Here is an 18,218-nt window from a genome sequence, read left to right as displayed (position 1 = left end):
CTGGGATGGTGTTAGGAGGGGGGGGCCTCTAGGAGGTAATCAGGATCAGAGGAGGTCCTTAGGGTGAGGCCGTTCCGATAGGAAAAGAGAGCCAGAGACCAGCTATGTCTCTCTGACGTATGAGGACACAGCAAGAAGGCTACCGTCTGCAAACGCGGGAGAGGGCCCTCCCGGGACACTGACTCCACCGGCACCTCGATCTGGGACTTTCCAGGCTCCAGAACTGCGAGAAACAAATGTTTATCGATTAAGCCGCCCAGTATTTGGCTGCACGTGATTGACAGAGAGAAGTGATGGCCAAGGCTTCAAGATCTCAGCCCCAAAGGACTCCAGTCCCTCAGGTCAGAGAAATCCGTCACCGTGTCACACAATGGAGGATGTTCACCTGCATGACATCCTTCCCGCATGCCCGGATCCAATTCCCCTGTCTCCACCACTGAATCCAAGGGAAGCGAGGGACAACGGCAGTTCACGATCTCCACTGAAAAGAAACTCAAAGATCAGATCACGAAACACCACCGGCTTTGGGGCACGTTCGATTTCTGGAACTCCCCTTCTGTCTCTCATGCTCAATGAAGTGAGGGCGTGTGAGCGACATTATCCTGAAAGCTGAGAATTGAGTCTGTTGCCGGCCTGCCTTCAATTCCATGAACATTTGCTGAATGTGCACCCCGTGCTGGGGACTGGAGCAGGTACGAAAGAGAGAAGTGTCGGCCGGATGATCCTGGGAGGCAAGAGTCCAGAACCTTCCCCAGGGAGGGGAACCAAGCCATCTGCTCAACAGTCGCTGTTCTTGGGGAATTCTTTTTTCACGATTTAGAATAGGGACTTTGGGGACAGACGGAACAGTGATCCGAATCTATCTCTGCCAATCACCAGTTGTGTGACCTTGGGAAAGTCACTGAGCCCTGCTGGACTTCGGTGTTAGCCTGGCATTGGGCATAATACACGGGTCACATCAGATTGCTTTGAAGGGTGCATGGATAATAAATGTAAAATGCCTAGGACATGGTATATGGCATCTGTCATTATTATCCCCCGTGCTGAGGCTTTCGACTGCTTTCTCTTGTCTTGTCCTGAGTGGACATGGGAGGGCAGCTGGCCATCAACTATACGTCCTGTCCCAGGCATAGAGATGGCTCTGAGGGCCCTCAGCCTTCTTCTCAGCAAAGGCACAATTCTGGTTCCCCAAAAGCTGTGTTCTTTTCCCCTCCCTCCCCGTCTTCCTTCCGAACCTTATCAGAGCTGCCCCACGCTCACACCTTGCTGCTGCCTTCCCTGGCTCTCTAAAGCTGGCGTCCAGGGTTCCCAGAGATGAGAGGCGGAGTGCAGTTGCCACGGTAACAGCAGCGCCTCTAAAAGCAAAGGTTCCTGTCGTCCTGGCTCCAAGGCTTGTGCAGCCTCCCCCTGCCAGGCTATAGATTCTTTGCAGCTACCAGATGGCAAGATGAGACACCAGCAAGCAGAGAGGGTCTTGAGCTGCTCCATAAAAATCCCAAGAGATAACAGAAGGATGTGACTCCACGAGAGCCCAGCCAGAGACACTGGCCTTTCACAGGCCCCATCTGCTTGTTCCCCCATAAGAATTCAGACCACTGAATACAAAAGGTGGGGGGCCGGCTCCGTGGCTGAGTGGTAAAGTTCGCGCGCTCCACTGCGGTGGCCCAAGGTTTGGATCCTGGGCGCGGACATGGCACCACTCATCAGGCCACGTTGAGCCGGCGTCCCACGTCCCACAACTGGAAGGACCTGCAACTAAGATATACAACTGTGTATGGGGGGCGAGGGGGGATGTTGGGTAGATAAAGCAGAAAAAAAAAAAAAGGTTGGCAACAGTTGTTAGCTCAGGTGCCAATCTTTAAAAAAAAAAAAAAAAAAGGTGGATGTCCAGGTCCCTCTAGATTTCCAATTCAGTTGGTCTTGCATGGGGCCCTTGAATCTGATTTGAGTGGGACCATCTAAGAGGTCTTGGGCAGCAGAAATAGCACTGGACTGGAACCGAACAAGCCTGGGTTTGGAAACCAGCTTCCTCCTTACTATGGGGACCTTGGGCAAATCTCTTCATATGCCCGACTTGCCTCCCTCACCTCACATGTATAAAAACCTCACAGAACTAAAGTGAGACCACAAGAAAAACCATCACCTGGCCCACAGTCAGTACCCAAGAACATCGGGCAGAATCAACGAGTACAAACACATATATGTGATAGGCATGTGTGCATGTGTGTATAGTCGGTGGAAAAAGCAATTCTAAACCCAAATGTACAAGATGATCTTATCCTTATAAATATAATGCATAGAAAAATGGCCAGTGATGCCTTATAAAGTTGAAGATGCTCATACCTGGATCCCCAAACCATACCTTTCCATATATATCCTAGAAAAAAATTCTCCGGCATGTTCATATGCAGACATATATTGCAATGTTTATAATAGAAGAAAATTAGAAGCAATCTAACAGCCTGCCAGCAGGCGATAATTAAAGGTACTGTGTTATATTCACAGACCAGATTATTTAGTTAAAAGAATGAACAAGATCTATATCTGTCCACTGGATAGATGTTGAAAACATAATATATGGAGGGAGAAAAGTACAACAATATGATATGTCCAACGTGATACAACTTATATACAATAGAGCATAGGTACCAATACCATCTGTTGGGTCTTGATACATTTTGTGTAATAAAAACATAAACAGGTGGAAGAGAAGGGTACACATGCCACCCTTGGAGCATGAGTGCTCTGAGGAGGGAGGAACAAGGAAACATTTCAACAGCATCTGTATGGTTTTCTTTCTTATTCATATAGATCCGAGCAAATGTGGCAAAACTGTCAATATTTCTTAAATCTGGGTGGTGGGGCTGCCTAGAGGTTGTTAAAATACTCTCAATACATTTCTGTGTGTTTACAGTGTTTCTCTCTGACAAACTGTCTAGAAGATTCCATAACAAGGTAGTAACAGCAATTATCCTGGAAGGTAGCATTACTGGTAAGATTTTTTCTGTTTTTCTGTATTTTCTAAATTCTGTAACAGTTGTACTTTATATAATGGTAGTGATGAAAATAAAAATGACAGTTTTTTAAACGAGAACATACATGAAAAACATTGTAAATTGCTGGAATCACCTCAGCGCCCCCTGCCAATGATTCTCATGTGCTTCCACGAGTTTTTAAGTTTTAAATTCTTTAATCTCCTTCACAATGCTCAGAGGAAGGTATTTTCATTATTCCCACTTTGCAGATGGGGAAATATAGGACCCGAGAGGGAAAGGAACTTTCCAGAACAGTAGGGCAAGCAGGGATTTGAACCCAGATAGAGGGCTTCCTGGGGCCCCTTAATTACCACCTGAGGAACACCTTGGGGCCCTTAGTAAAGCTCAACAAATCCTAGTTCGCGTTATTATTATTAATGGACGTCTCTGTTGCTCACCTCACCTCCATCGACATTTCCGGGGCCGTGCCCATGGCCAGGCTCGCTCTGGGCTAGGCCACGGGAAGGTGGAGGCGGGGGAGCCCCAGGCCTGCCTTCAGCCCAGCGTCCACCCAGGTGCCAAGGGCTGACCTGAATCCCGTCTCTCTGTGCTAGGTGCAGAGAGAAGCATGAACAGTGGGCCTGAGGAAGCCGGAGGCGGGAGCGTCCAGGAAGTTACCCCAGGGGAGGTGACCTTGGGGCCCGGCCTTGACAGTCAGGAGCATTTCCCCGGGGCGGGGGGAGGGGGGGGCCGCAGGTCCCCGTTTACGCAGGACTTCCTCTGTGCAGAGTTCTTCATATTCATACACATTGTCGTACAGAACACTCATCACAACCCTGTGAGGAGATGCTGAGATGAAACCCGTTTTACTGACAGAGAGGCTCAGAGAAATTAGGTTACCAGCCTAAGGGCACAGAGCTTGGAGCTGACAGAGCCCGAATTCAAATCCAAGTTTGCTCTTCAGACTCACTCTTTCCACCGGATTAGGCGGCTGCACGAGTGAGAGGAAGCAGAAGGGCATTCTGGGTGGGGGGCACGGCGTGAGCAAAGGCCTGGAGGCAGAACAGGACCCGATGTGTTAAGCTAGAGACCTAAATATGTGAAATTCAAGAATAAAATCCCCCAGTGTGTGGCCCTCTGTGCAAAGGGCAGGGCTGGGTTTCTGGGTTTCAGAGGAGGCCGAAACTCTGCTGGGCTGCGCAGGATTTTCCGGGGGGCCTGTCCCCACCCACCGGCTCTTGGGAGGGACTCTGGTTCAAGTCTCCAAGAGCTGCTGGAGCAGCAGTTTCTGGGTGAATGAAGCCTGAGTGTGGGCAAGGGATGAAATTCCCCCTGACCCCTGGGGGCGATGCTGACACCTTTCTGAGGTGGCCTAAAGCCCCCTTCTGAGAAGGGCCCCCTTGATGTCAGGCATCCAGAAGCCGTTGGAAGTCATCACATACCTCTTAGGAAGGTAACACAGCCCTTCCCCCTTCCCAAGCAGGTGAAGCTTCAGGCTGGGATGAGAACATCTCCTGGGGGCAGCGGGGACAGCCCTGACGCACCCAGGCACATCCCTGTGCCCATCGGCTCCACGATCTGAGGGTCCCCTCTCCACCCACCACCCACCTCATCCATTTAAACAAATCCAGGCCCCAGTCCAGGTTCAAAGGGGAATCTGGGAAGGCACTGGGGATGCTCAGCCTGACTCTCCATGGCCACCTGGTGTCACTAACAGCTGGAGGTTGGCAGTGGCCCATGGCCACATGGCCAACTGGACAAACTGGACCCATGGGTTCAAGTTCAGGAAATAAATTTGGGTCCCCTTGAAAAGAAGTGGCATCTGAATGCCTATGCTCTGCCCTGCTTTATACACACAGCACGCATTCTCTTACTGATCTCCCGCAGTGCCCAGGAAGTCTCAGTTTTCCAGATGAGAAAACTGAGGCTCAGAGGGAGGAGATGACTTGCCCAAAGTCACAGTGACTTAGAGGCGGAGCCAGAATAGGATTTCGGGTGACTTCAGCTTTCTCTAAGTGCAAGCCCACATTCTTAGCCATCAGGCCTTATGGTTGCCCCATATGCTCCAGCATAGGCCACATCTAGGGTGCTTCTGAGGTGGCTCAAAGTCCTCTTATGTTCCTGCTCATCTTGACCCTTAGTCAAGGTGGTGTCATTCATTCATTCCTCACTCTCAGCCGGGCCCCACACCCTAGTGTAGGATGCAGATGTGATTATGATCAGGTGTAAGTGCTAACCCTGGGGTCAGAACAAAGCACCCTGAGGAATAGAGGTGGGAAGGAATAACCGACTCCAAAGAGCAAGGGACAATTGGGACGGGTTTTAGAGGATGAGTAGGAGTTCTCTGGGATGAGAAAGTGATGGAGAGACGATAGCCCAGCCTTCGCCAAACAACCCGGGAGACCTAACTTGCACCTTCTCAGGAGGTGAGTGGGCTGGGAGGACAGATCATGCAGGGCAGTGACCTACCACTCTCTGTACATCCCCTTTCTCCCTGCCAGGGGCTGGCATCACAGAGCTTCCCCAGCCTTCTTTGCAAAGATGCTTCAGCTCTGACTTAACGCTGGGAAGACATTGGTGCTTTTTCAGCCCCTGAACCCCCAGGATGGCTAAGATCTCTGGCCAGTGCCTCTCCCCACGGTGCCAAGTCTTTAGGCCTTCAAACTGGGGCTGAGTGTTTGGTCAATGTCATAGGATGATGGGCCCTTGAGAAGTTCTGCAGAGGTCTGAGGGGGTCATTCCAGGCTCTGGAAACCAGTACCCACTGCTCTGGGATGAGAGTATGGCTCAACCAACTGACCTTGCACCTGCTCACTCCTAGCCCCATCCCACCCTCTCAATCCACTTGTCAGGCTGGTGACTTTGTTTCTAAACTCCAGAGTCCTGGGGAGCAGAGAAGCCAAGAAGCCACCTCCCTAGGGCTGGGGACAGCACGGCACAGCTGGAAGCCTGTGGGCTGTGACATCAGATTGATGTGGGTTCGAATCTCATCTCTTCCTCTTAGTGCCAGGATCTGGATTTCTTAACCTCTCTGAGCCTCTGTGACTTTGTCCACAGAAACGGTGATGTTAATACCCACCTCTTGGGGATCTTGGGAGATTGCAAAGGAAAATGAGCACCACAGGACCTGCCTCTCAATAGTCATTCTGGCAACACCCTTGCACAATTCCTTACTGTGGTTCTGAAGCCCCAGATACCCCCAAACTGAAAGTGTTTTCAAACTTGGTTGGTGGCAAGACCTGAACTGATATGAGGCTGTTCACGGTCTTTGTTTATTCCATGTGGTATCAAAAAATCATATGTTTTGCTGCAGAAATGTTCAAGACTTTGATTCCAGGGGCTGACCAGGCCCCTGCTGAGACATTACACAATACACAATATATGCGCCAAGTCACCTGTCTAAAATCCGACCATTCCAGTTTCTGAATTACACCCAGCCCCACAGACTCCAGAAAGAGATTAAGGGCCTGAAATGGTTTTCTGTATTTGCCATGAAGAAGTAGGTATGTGGGCCAGTTCTCAAAATTTGAGGCCAGAAACACTGCCTTTCATCTTCCTCTCTCCTCACCGTCCCTAATGGAAACCCTCCTCAGAAAAGAATCTCTTCTAGAAATCAAAAAGGAAAAGACAAGCGGTAGAATTATGGACGAAAGGCCAGAACAGGCCCCTCGCAGAGCAGGAAACACACGGGACCCATAACGTATGAAAAGCATCCAGCCTCACAGTGATTAGAGAAAAGCAAAGAAAGGCCACAGGGAGATACTGTTCTACCCCCACTACGTTGCCGACAATCAAGAAGTGCGGGAATGCTGAGTGTTGGTGCCAATGGGGATCGACAGGGGCTCTGAGCATTGCTGGGGGGAACGAAGTTGACCCAAAAAGTTTAGAAAATATTTCCAGAGTCATGACCCAGAAATTCCACTCCTGAATCACGCACACGCACACACACACACATTGGTGTGGGTTGAACTGTGTGCCACCAAAAACGATATGCTGGACTCCTAGCCTCCCACTGTCTCAGAATGTGACCTGATTTGGAGAGAGGGTCTTTACAGAGGTAGTTGGGTTAAAAGGAAGTCATTAGAGTGGGCCCTGATCCAATAGGACTGGTGTCCTCGTAAAAAGGGGCAATTTGGACGCAAACATGTGCACACAGGAGAAAGCGGTGTTAACAGGAAGGCAGAGATGGGGAGGATGTTTCTACCAGCCAAGGAACACCAAAGATTGCCAGCAAACCCCCAGAAGGGAGAGAGGCACGGAACAAATGCTTCCTCACAGCCCTCAGAAGGAACCAACTCCACTGACAGCTTGATGTAGAACTTCGCCTCCAGAACTGTGAGATGATAAATTTCTGTTGAGCGTGCAACCGTTTGTGGTACTTTGCTATGGCAGCCGGAGGAAAGGAAGTCACACTCATATTTGCAACAAAGGGTGCCTCCAGGAGGCAAGAGCTGGGGTGAGCCCACGGGAGCTTCTAGAGAATTCTGGGAGGGAGGAAGGGAACCCGCAAGATGGTGGATACGCGCTTCCTTCACGTCCAGATTGCCAGAGTCTAACTTCGTGGGACCGAGTTTTGAGGCTGTGTTGACGTGACTAGAACAAAGACAGCACCCCCACCAGATGCAGGGGACTAAAAATTATCTAGAAGGGTCTTCATGGAGGGCTTTAGAGTCCATCTAGAGGGTAGAATTGAGGAGCTGACAATTGGGTCCTACTCATTTCCCCTCAGAGAGGTTCGAGAACTTGCCCAAGATTGCACAGGAAGTGCTGGAGCCTGGAAGCGAACGCTGATCCCTCGGACCCCCAAGTCCACGTTCTCCCAGCTGCCCTGACAAATATTCACCAAAACCAACACAATGCCCGGCCACACACCCACCTTCGTGCCAATGAGACTAGACCCCCGTGGTACCCCAGAGACGCACAAACTCCCTCCTTCAAGAATGAAAGGCCGTGTTGTGTGAGGGTGCCGGGCGAGATGGCTTTTAATGTGGTCGTTCTAACGTTTTTACGATAAGGATGACTAATGTTTACATCGTGTCTGAATTTTCAGCTGGAATCGGGTGGGAGGAACAAAGAGAGATGGTAGAATTGAGACCGGCCACGACTATGACCTTGGGTAAGCCCCTGCCCCTTTTTAGGGTCTCAGTTTCTCCATGGTAAAGGGGGTGGGTTGGGCCAGTTGGGGTCTGACCGCCAGAGAGGAAGGGGGGGCCTCCGTTGCCTCTGACTGCCTCTGCTTGTAGGATGCTGGCTAGACAATGCCTCCCTCCCTCACGGCACAGCCCCCCACTGGGCCCACTGCCCCCCCAACTCATCCTCCCACCAGTTAACACACTGTTTCCCAAACCTGACAATTTAAGATTCCAGATTAGACAGCATTGAATCACTCGGGAAGCAAATCAGTCCTTTTCCAATTCTCCCGTCCTTGGGATTCCAAGTCTCATTGTGGCCTTGCTCAGCCTTGAACACCTAGCACTTTTTATCCAGGGGAGAACTGACTCCAGCTTGGGTGGCTGGCTGGTTAGCGACACCTCTGTCCTCAGCGTCCTATTCGTTTACATGGATATGTGCTATTTATTGAAGTAACATTGGTTTGAGATATACAATAGTGATAGAAGATTTCTAGGTTAAAATAAACTTATTTAGGTTTAAATCTGGAGTTGATGGCAAAAAATATTTGTTAAAAAGTCATATGTGCATAAAGGGCAAATCAGATCACATCCTTTTATACTTAAAACTCTCCGATGATTTCTCATTTCCCTTGGGTTAATTCCAAGCCCTTATGTGATCTGTGTTTCCTGACAACTGCCAACCTCTCCAGCTCCAGCTCCTCCACATTCCCCCTCTCTCGGTAATCTCCTCCAGCAGGTCAACCACATTCCTGCCTCAGGGCCTTTGCACCTGCTGTTCCCTGGCCTGGAATGTTCTTTTCCCTGATCTCAGCATTCCCAGATCATCTTGGCATTTAGATCTCGGCTCAGATGCTCTCAGAGGCCCTGCCTGGGTCCCCATCCTGGTCACTCTGGGTCTTCTTTGCTTTATTGCCCTCGTTGCACATATTCCTTTCTGATATTTTAAAAATGTACTTACTCATTTGTCTATTTTCCCCATGAGAATCTAAACTCTTTGAAATCTGGGGCTTGGTCTCATATCCTCAGTGGCTGAAAACAGTGCCCAACATGCAGGAGGAGCTCAACAGATGAACGGCAAGAACTGTCACGGCAGAGGGAAAACGGGCCCTGCAGCAGAGAGGAGCTGAACCAAGCTCCAACATCTGAGACGAAGCAAGATGGCGGCCCTCAGAGGCTCAGCCCGAGGGAGCTCCCGCCTCGGCCTCATCAGCCCCAGCATTCCAGGCACTGAGCCAACTGGCTCTCACCCACTGAGCCGGCAGAGAAAGCCAAGTCAGCAAGCACAGGCGTAGGAGGAACGATGGAGTTCTAACATCCTCATTAGAGCCGGTCAATATAACTGATTGAGTCCAGAATCAGCAATAATGTTACAACTAGTGGGTAAAGCTTCAAAGGGGACCAAAATATTTACAAATTCTCAAAGAATCTCCCCCGAGATAAATATTGATTCAAAAGAGAAAGAGTGACTTTACCCCGCAAAAATCACCTTAGCCGAGCAATCAAGGTTAGACCACCAGTAATGGGGAGGCTGACCCCACCGGCCTTTTGTTTCTCAAAGATTGGCACCTGAGCTAACATCTGTTGCCAATCTTCTTTTTTTGTCTTCTTCTCCCCAAAGCCCCCCAGGACATAGTTGTACGTCCTTCTAGTTCCTCTATGTGGGACGCCACTCCAGCATGTCCTGAGAAGCGGTGCCACGTACACGCCCAGGATCCGAACTGGAGACACCCTGGACCGCCGAAGCGGAGCGTGGGAACTTAACCACTCGACTACAGGGCACTCGACCACGGGGCCAGCCCCTAAGTGGAATTTTCTTTTGCCTTAAAGGACGTTATTGAAACTGGCAAAATCAGGAAAAGGCCTGTAGATTACCTAATGGTATTGTGTCGGTGTTAATTACCTGATTTTGATAAGCCTACTGTGGTTCTGTAAGAGAATGACCTTCGTTGTTTTGAAAAAGACACAATGAAGTATTTAGAGGAAAGAGACATTATGTCTACAACCCACTTGCAAACAATTCAGGAAAAAAGTAATAGAAAAACAGAGAAAATGATACAGCAATTGGGGTAACCTGTTAGCATTGGGGAAGCTGAGTGAGGAGCATATGGGACTTGCAACTTCTCAGTAAGTCTGAAATGATGTTGAAATAAAATGTTGAAAAAAGAAAAAAAGCAGAGAAAAGGAAGGCAGCAGCTGAGGACCCGGGAGCTGCAGAGACGGTGCAGGCAGCGTGGCTGCTGGAAGCCAGCTCCTTCTCTCACTAAGCTGACATTTCAGAGACCAATCAGGGTCACCTGTGGTCACCTCAGGTCACATCAGACCACAGTCCTCCGCTGCCATCTCCCCATTGCTGCGGGGAGCTGAGGACACACCTGGCTTGCACAGGGGCCCCTCCACGCCCTTTTGGGTCGTGCAAAAAGACACCCCGGGCACAGTCTGCAGATGCGGCTTCTCACCCCTCTTTGTGACCTTGGGCATCCCCCTCCCCACTCTGCACCTCAGTTTCTTCCTCTGAAAAGTAGGAGCAGATGACCAGCAGCTCTCTGCGGTTTCTTCCAGTATTTATCAGATAAATACTGTCATGATATTTTTAGAATCTTCTCTGGGGAGTGCAACACATTTCTCCAAGGAGCTTAATTCATTTGGCCAGTGTGTCTAGTTTAGTTTAGCCACAGGAAGGAGAGAAAACAAGTCTTACAGAGCAGAGTGGTGCCTGGACCTCCTCCCCATCCAAGGAATGCCCCCCCCCCCACCTCTGTCCCTGGCCAAGCTCAGTTTCCAGGTACCGTTCCCAGAACAGGAACATCTCAGCAAAAGAGTATACTGAAGCGTAGATAAAATCCTCCGCCCAAACTGCATTCAGAAAGAGGCAGCTGGTGGGGGTGAGTTGGACCAGGAGATGACTCTGGTCTCAGTTTTGCCAGCAACTGGCTGCTCGGCTCAAGCTCTCTGAGCATCAGTTTGCCCTTCTGTAAAATGGACAGAGCCATGCCTGGCTCTCTGCGGGGCTGTGAGGACACAGGGACTTCACCTCTTCCTCCTCCCGGGCTCAGGGCTCAGTAGGTGACTTCCAAGTTGGGAGCAGAGTGCTCAGATGGGATCCCCAAGACACCTTGAGAAGCGCCCAGCTCTGAGGCTCCTCCTGTCTCACACAGCCTGTGTCCCCACACTGCCCTGGTCCCCGGCCCCATGCACAGACTCCATTGGCATCTGCTGGCATTGCCCAAAGAGCCCAGCCTGGCTCAAGGTCATGGAGGAGGGGTGGGGGGTGGCATGGGAATTCATAGGTTGGACCTTCTACCCTGCCCTGCCAGTGCACAGTGGAGACCCAGGGGCACCCTCCTCGCAGGGCAAAGCAAAGAGATCAATTTCCCAAGATGGGGCTTCAGTCCAGCATCTCCGAAGGGCACCACAGCTTCCTCTTCAGCCCATCAGCCCTGCCTCCCTGCCCAGGATGGCCTCCCGGAGGCTCTCTCAGCTGCCATTTTGAGGCTGAAGGCAGTCGGGCCACAGGAGTCCACAAAATGGCGGGCGGAAACCTAGGTTTCTTTTCTTCTCCCTCTGCTGTCCCCGTGAGCTCCTGCCCCGGCCCCAAACCCAGCAGTAGTTGTGGCCAAGGAGCTGTTTAGCACCCTAAGAAGGCCTGTATCTCCCCGAGTACTTCACAGACAACATCTCATGGCGCCTCATCCCAACCCTGGGCTCTGGAGGTTACCATTGACCCTGCTTTATGGCTGGGGAAACTGAGGCTCCGAGTGCATGCTTGGGCAGAAAGTGGCTTCCGACCCCGGAGCACCTTTGAGATTTTTTCCCCCAGGTTCCACGACAGCCCTGCTGATGATGGGCGAGGTGAAAAGTTCCCAGAGAATGGGGAGACCTTTCCTGCAGAAATCTTGAGGTGGGTGGGGTCCCCACTCTGCCCATTTTCAATGGATTTGGACTCCTAAGACCAAAGTAGAGCTCTATGAGCTGTGTGTCTATTAGCTGGTCAATCTAGGAAAAGTCACTTTGCCTCTCCGAGCCTCAGTGGCTCAATCAGGAAAATGGGGGTCATAATTTGCACTTCATAGGGCTGCGATGAGGAAAAGGCAGGTTCATGAGTTCACGTGGTGCTGCCCGGGAGGCCATTCTCCTTGTGATTGCCCAGCTAACATTTGTAAATGACGTTTTGTGTGCACACCTTCTTCAGGCCAGTCGCTGTGCTTGGCATTTTCCTATAAGCTCCTCGAATCCTCCTGATGCCACAGTCTGGATGAGTCAGGAAAAGAAAACAGCCTGGACCTACCTCAGCTCCTTTGGGAATTGTGGCCCCACCCACCCAACATGCCCTGGGTGGGCGGGCGTGGAATGGCTGGTCAGCACTTCCCGGCAGCCAGCCCCTCTGGGGCTTGCACCTTGCCTGTCTCATCTCCAGACTTCTGCTCAGATGGGTCCTTTTGCCTGAAATGCCTTTTTTTTCCCTTTGCTTTTTATTTGGAAATTATAGACGACGAGAAATTGCAAAAATAGCACAGGGAAGTCCCGTGCACCCAGCTTCCCCTGATGGTGACTTCTTATGTAACCAGAGTAAATGACCAAAACCGGGAAGTTGATATGGGCACATCACCAGTAGACTATCTTCCCAGTTTTGCATACACTCATTTTTTTTTTTAAATGTCTTGGTGCCTAGGACGTTTCTGCTGTCCTTCTCTGTAGGCAAAGCCTCTCGTCCTCCACGTCCAGCCCCTCTGAGACAGCGACGCCCCCTCTTCAAGAAACTCAAGCTCACTCTCCTTTGACTCCCAGCTCCAGAGGGAGTGCAGCCCAGGGATGGGGAATATGGGTTTTGGAGACCTACACATACGGATTCAAACTCAGCATCGGCCACCAGCCTCGGACAAAATACAGAGCTTCAGTTGCCCCACCTGTAAAATGGGGTCAATTGCCCTAATGTCGGAGTGGGACAGGATGAGCATAGCTGATGCTCGGCAAATGGCGAGTCCCCTGCGATGGATGGTGGCTGTGGTTGTCATCAGATTGCATCTGTTGTCACGCCCATCCCAGGCTGACTCGTAGGGTTTCACCACCTTCTTCACCTTTATGTCTCATATCTCTGTGCACGGGGCCTGGCATACAGCAGGTGCTGAATAAATGTGACTAGATGGAGCCCCCTGCCAGGCCAGCTTTCCCGTGGCTCATGGGGCCTCTTTAACTGCACCCTCGTTGACTCCTAGCCTGGGTGGGCAGGGTAAGTGCAGGGCCAACCCCATGAAGACTGGGCCACATTGAATGCCCTCTGTCTCTGAGAAGTCTCCCAGCGGCCCCAGGACCCAGAGGCCCCTCAGAGCCGTCCCTGGAGGCGGTGGTGAGGCTGCAAGCCCAGAGGGTGTAACATCTGGAGATGCCCCATGTGTGAATGGAGCCCCGAGGGCAGCCAGCCAGGAGACGAGCCAGGCCACTTTTTTTCTGGTAGAAAGAGCACTGAGCTGCCAGTCAGGAGACCTAAGCTCAAAGCTTGGCACTAACTAGCCGCACACTTTGACAGGTCTCTCAGCCTTGCTAACCCTGGGTTTTCTCATCTATACAATGGGGTCATCATGTGGGTAAACGAGCTCATTGTGCAAACAGCCATATGTTAACCACGAAATCCTGTATTCACACAGACGAGATCTTTGTCCTCGCTGTGCAACATTTATAAGCTAACATTTTGAGCGCTGCTATGTTCGGGCATTTTCAGATGCGTTGTCTAATTAATTTCCAGAACTTGGTGAGCTGGGTGTTTTTATCTCTAGCATGCAGGCACAGAGAAGCTAAGAAACAAGCCCTGGGTCACACAGAGCCGGGATTGGAACCCAAGTCCGCCTGACGCCAGGGTCCATGATTCCACACAGCAGGACACAAGCTGGGTTACCATGCTGTGTGCATCCTAGGGCTATTTTCTAACAGCTGGCTCTCGGCTCCTCCCAGCCAGCTGTCCCACGCCACAACCAGTCAAGTCTCGAGGAACATACCGAGATGACAAAGCCTGGCTCTTTAGTGTTCAATTCGCCCATTTTTCCCGTGAAGAAATGACGGCCAGAGAAAGGAAAGACGCTGCCCAAGATCACCCAGCAAGCTAGAGCCAGAGCGAGTCCTGAAAATCCTTCCCCACCTCGCCTCTCCTCGGGGTTCCTTCTCCTGCCCGCAATGCAGGGGCTCCGTTCCCACAGCTGAAGCGGGGGACATGAGTTTGGGCACCATCCCCGACTTGAAGGCTCAGGAAAATCCAGGGGCTGCTCAGGGGGCCTGGGGATAGCCTGATACACAGCCCTCAGGTCCAGGTCGTCCCCACAGAAGGGGAGCAGGTGGCTTCCCCAAGCTGTGTCCCGTAAGGAGGGCAGACTGTCCACCCCATTGTCCTCCCTCTGGATCAGTGTTTCCAGAGTGTGGAGCACACACCCAAAGGTTCGAGAAACCACTCAGGTGGTCACTGACATGGCACCAAATTACACGACAAAAATTGTGCCACTCCACTCCCCTTTCAGGCTCCTGGATTACTTGGAGGAGGAATCTCCCAGGGGGCTGGTCCTCACGCACCTACAACCCTCCCGTCTGGGCACAGAGGAAGCAGCAAGCATCGGGCTAGAATGGAATGATATTGTTTTCTTTCCATTAGGTTTATTTTCACCATTATTATCATTACGGTGATTTATAATGGTTTCCCTTTAAGGGAGCAATATAAAGTCTTTTCTAAAAATAATGTATTTACACTTTAAAAAATCAATTAAGAGGGGCCGGCCCGGTGGCGCAGAGGTTAAGTGCACACGTTCCGCTTCGGCAACCTGGGGTTCACAGGTTCGGATCCCGGGTGCGGACATGGCACTGCTTGGCAAGCCATGCTGTGGTAGGCATCCCACGTATAAAGTAGAGGAAGATGGGCACGGATGTTAGCTCAGGGCTAATCTTCCTCAAAAAAAAAAAAAAGCTAGAAAGAGGATGCGGTCAGTTGTCAGGTAGATGGCAGCTTTAGCAAACACTGGGAAGGGACAGGAATGAGGGATGCTGGGAAGTTCAACTCTGGGTAACTCGCTTTGCCCCGACCTGGCTGGGGGGGACTGGGGGGTGGACAGGTGCTGAGGGTGGGATGGAGGGTCTGGGGAACCCTGGGCCTTGGGAAACAGACCGCGGTCTGCTCAGCACAGGGCTGAGCACCAGGCGTGGGAGTTAGTTGGTGGTTTCACGGCTGTGGTCCAGGCGGGGTTGGGGTGGGAGGGGTCTTTTCCTCCAAGCCCGTGTCCCAAAGTCTCAGCTGGAGCCACCTGCACATTCCTCCTTGTCTCAAGGAGAAGGCTGATTCTTCAGCCTCAGAATCTGACGGCTAGGGGCCCAATTTAATTCCTGAGCTTTCCTATAAGAAAATGAAGCTAGAGCGAAGCCGGCCTTGATAAGCGCAGGCGAATGAGAGAGGCCGTGGGCATCGTTTCTCACTCCTTCTAGATCCCTCTGTAATCATCTATGTGAATGACAGTCCCAGCGCCCTAGGAGCTGCTTTGTCCCACATGACCACTATGGTGACAGCCATGATAAATGTCCCCTCCAGTCACTGCCCTGTGACCAGGGAGCTAGATTAAGCCAAGAGAAAAATGCAGATGCCTGTCGTATATTACTTATACATCTTATGAGATATAGTCTTGCCAGGCAAGAAGAATGTGAAAAAAAAAGAAAAAAGAGGAAGGGCCAGCCCCGTGGCCATGTGGTTAAGTTCTCACGCTCCACTTAGACGGCCCAGGGTTTCACTGGTTCGGATCCTGGGGGCGGACATGGCACCTCTCATCAGGCCATGCTGAGGCGGCGTCCCACACAGCACAACCAGAGGCACTCACAACTAGAATATACAACTAAGTACTGGGGGTCCTTTGGGGAAAAGAAGAAGGAAAAAAAAGAAGATTGGCAACAGATGTTAGCTCAGGTGCCAATCTAAAAAGAAAAGGAAGAAGAGGAATAGAGTAGTAAACGCGTTTGTTTGATTTAATCTAATCAAGTGGGGAAGCCCCCTGGGTTGGGAGGAGACAGAGGATTATGTTTGCATGACTCGGACCCAGAGGCCGTGGGTCGAGGGACCAGCCCCATCAGAGGCCATGGGCGACCAAAGAGGGCCCTGCATGTGGTCAGCAGCACAACAAAACCATATCTTATATTTTGGCAAAAGAAAAAACAGGCAGACCTCATCTCAGTCCACAGAGATGGAAATCCAACCCGCTCTGGATAACCCAAGTTACTCGCAATGGTACAATTCTTTTCTCCTTGGTACGTGGCTTGTAAGCCCAGGAAGATTAGAATTTAAAAAATAAGAGATGATGAAATAAACAAAAACCCATAGTATTTGTACATTTGCGTTAAGATGGGTCAAGTTCTGTGTCAGTTTATAAAGTTCTGTATTTGTGAGGTTTAAGAACACTTGACCCCTAGAGTTTCTCGTGTTTGTGAGTGAGTAATTGACCTTAGCTGAAATTTTAAGTTGAAAATTTAAGAGAATTTGACAATGTCTTTAAACATTAGTAGACTATTTATGAGAACTTAATGTTCTCTTTGTTTACAACTTAGGTTTTTAGATCTGTAAGCCTTCTTTGAAATCCTTGGGAAGGCTTTGTTTCTTAGAGGTATTTGAAGCATTTATAAGAAAATCAAATTTATTAAGTTTCTAAATGCAGTGAAGAATTCTAAGGCAGGGTGATCCAAATGTAATGCAAGCTACATATGTCATTTTAAATTTTCTAGTAGCCATATTTTTAAAAAGTCAAAAGGAATAGGTAAACTTAATTGTAATAATACAATTTATTTAACCCAACTTATCCCAAATATTATCCTTTGACATGTAATTCACATAAAAGTTATTAACGAGATATTTTAAATTCTTTTTTTGAACGCATCTTCAAGATCTGCTGTGTATTTTACCTTTTTTTTTTTTTTTAAAGATTTTATTTTTTTCCTTTTTCTCCCCAAAGCCCCCCAGTACATAGTTGTGTATTTTTCGGTGTGGGTTCTTCTAGTTGTGGCATGTGGGACGCTGCCTCAGCGTGGTCTGATGAGCAGTGCCATGTCCGCGCCCAGGACTCGAACCAACGAAACACTGGGCCGCCTGCAGCGGAGCGCGCGAACTTAACCACTCGGCCACAGGGCCAGCCCCTGTGTATTTTACCTTTCCAACACATCTCAATTTGGACTACCACATTTCTGACACACATTCTAGTAGCTCCTGTGTTGGACGTCAAAGTTCGAAGGGAATTTAATTAACATTTGTAAGTGGTATTTATCATTTAAGGAACTCCCTCCGTTCAACCTGATTCGTTGAAATATTAATCAAAGACCCCTTGAGAGTCATTGTAAAAAATTCCTTGACTTATAAAGAAAATGAGGTGTGTATATTGAACTTACGAGTTAAGAAAAAGATTTTTTAAATTTGTTAATTTAGGAAACTTTTTTTTTTAAGTAACCACAAATAGCTTTATCAGTGCACAGCTGCAGCCCTTAGGACCTTGCCGACCACAGTCCAGATGGAGTTAGAGCCAGCAACCTCGGCGCTGCCCTGGCGGGAAAGGCCTGGTTCTTGGTTACTGCATCGCAGGCAGCCTTTCAGATCAGACAGAGCCCTCGGGGTGGTCTGCCCAAAGCGCCCCGTTCCTCGGACAAGACAACGGACGTCCAGAGCGGGCGAGGAGCGCATGGTGGATTCAAGGTCAGCTCGGACGATGCTCCCGTCTCCCGACCCCAGCCCAGCCTCCCCAGTCAAGGGCTTCTAGTTCCTTCTTTCTGCTTCTTCATCCCCATCAGACAACCAAGGCACAGAACTGCAGAGGAGGTGGACAAACTGGTCGTGGACTCAGACGTCCAGGGAGCACCAGCAGAGAACTGGAAAGCATAGGTCCCTAAGCTTCAGTCTTTGCCCTGGTCCTTCAGTAACACAAACCAAGCCCTGACCAGAGGCCAGCTCAGAGCCCGGGCCAGCAAAGCAGCTGTGTGAGGCCCAGGATGGAAGCCTAGAGCTGGGATGGACAGGGGAGCAGGAGAGGGGAGGCCTGCCCAGCACGGAAGAGCCATGGCCGGGTCTACTGGGCCCAGGAAGGCCCGACTCCACCCGCCTGTGGTCCCGGGG

General features: G+C 50.4%; 1 protein-coding gene and 2 non-coding genes across 13 annotated transcripts in view; 1 reads left to right on the top strand and 2 right to left on the bottom strand.

The window, feature by feature from the left end:
* Nucleotides 1-18,218, bottom strand: part of CD6 (CD6 molecule) — a 41,990-nt gene that overhangs the window by 21,121 nt on the left and 2,651 nt on the right. The window lies entirely within an intron of this gene.
* On the top strand, nt 13,144-13,280 carry MIR9116 (microRNA mir-9116). Its single transcript, NR_128146.2, has one exon. It is a non-coding gene; the product is annotated as a microRNA mir-9116 (primary transcript).
* MIR9113 (microRNA mir-9113) lies at nt 14,142-14,260 on the bottom strand. Its single transcript, NR_128143.2, has one exon. It is a non-coding gene; the product is annotated as a microRNA mir-9113 (primary transcript).

The sequence above is a fragment of the Equus caballus genome, chromosome 12 (genome assembly GCF_041296265.1).
Source record: "Equus caballus isolate H_3958 breed thoroughbred chromosome 12, TB-T2T, whole genome shotgun sequence".
NCBI lineage: Eukaryota > Metazoa > Chordata > Mammalia > Perissodactyla > Equidae > Equus > Equus caballus.
Note: the sequence above shows the minus strand (reverse complement) of the source record. Positions and strands in the feature narration are given on the sequence as shown.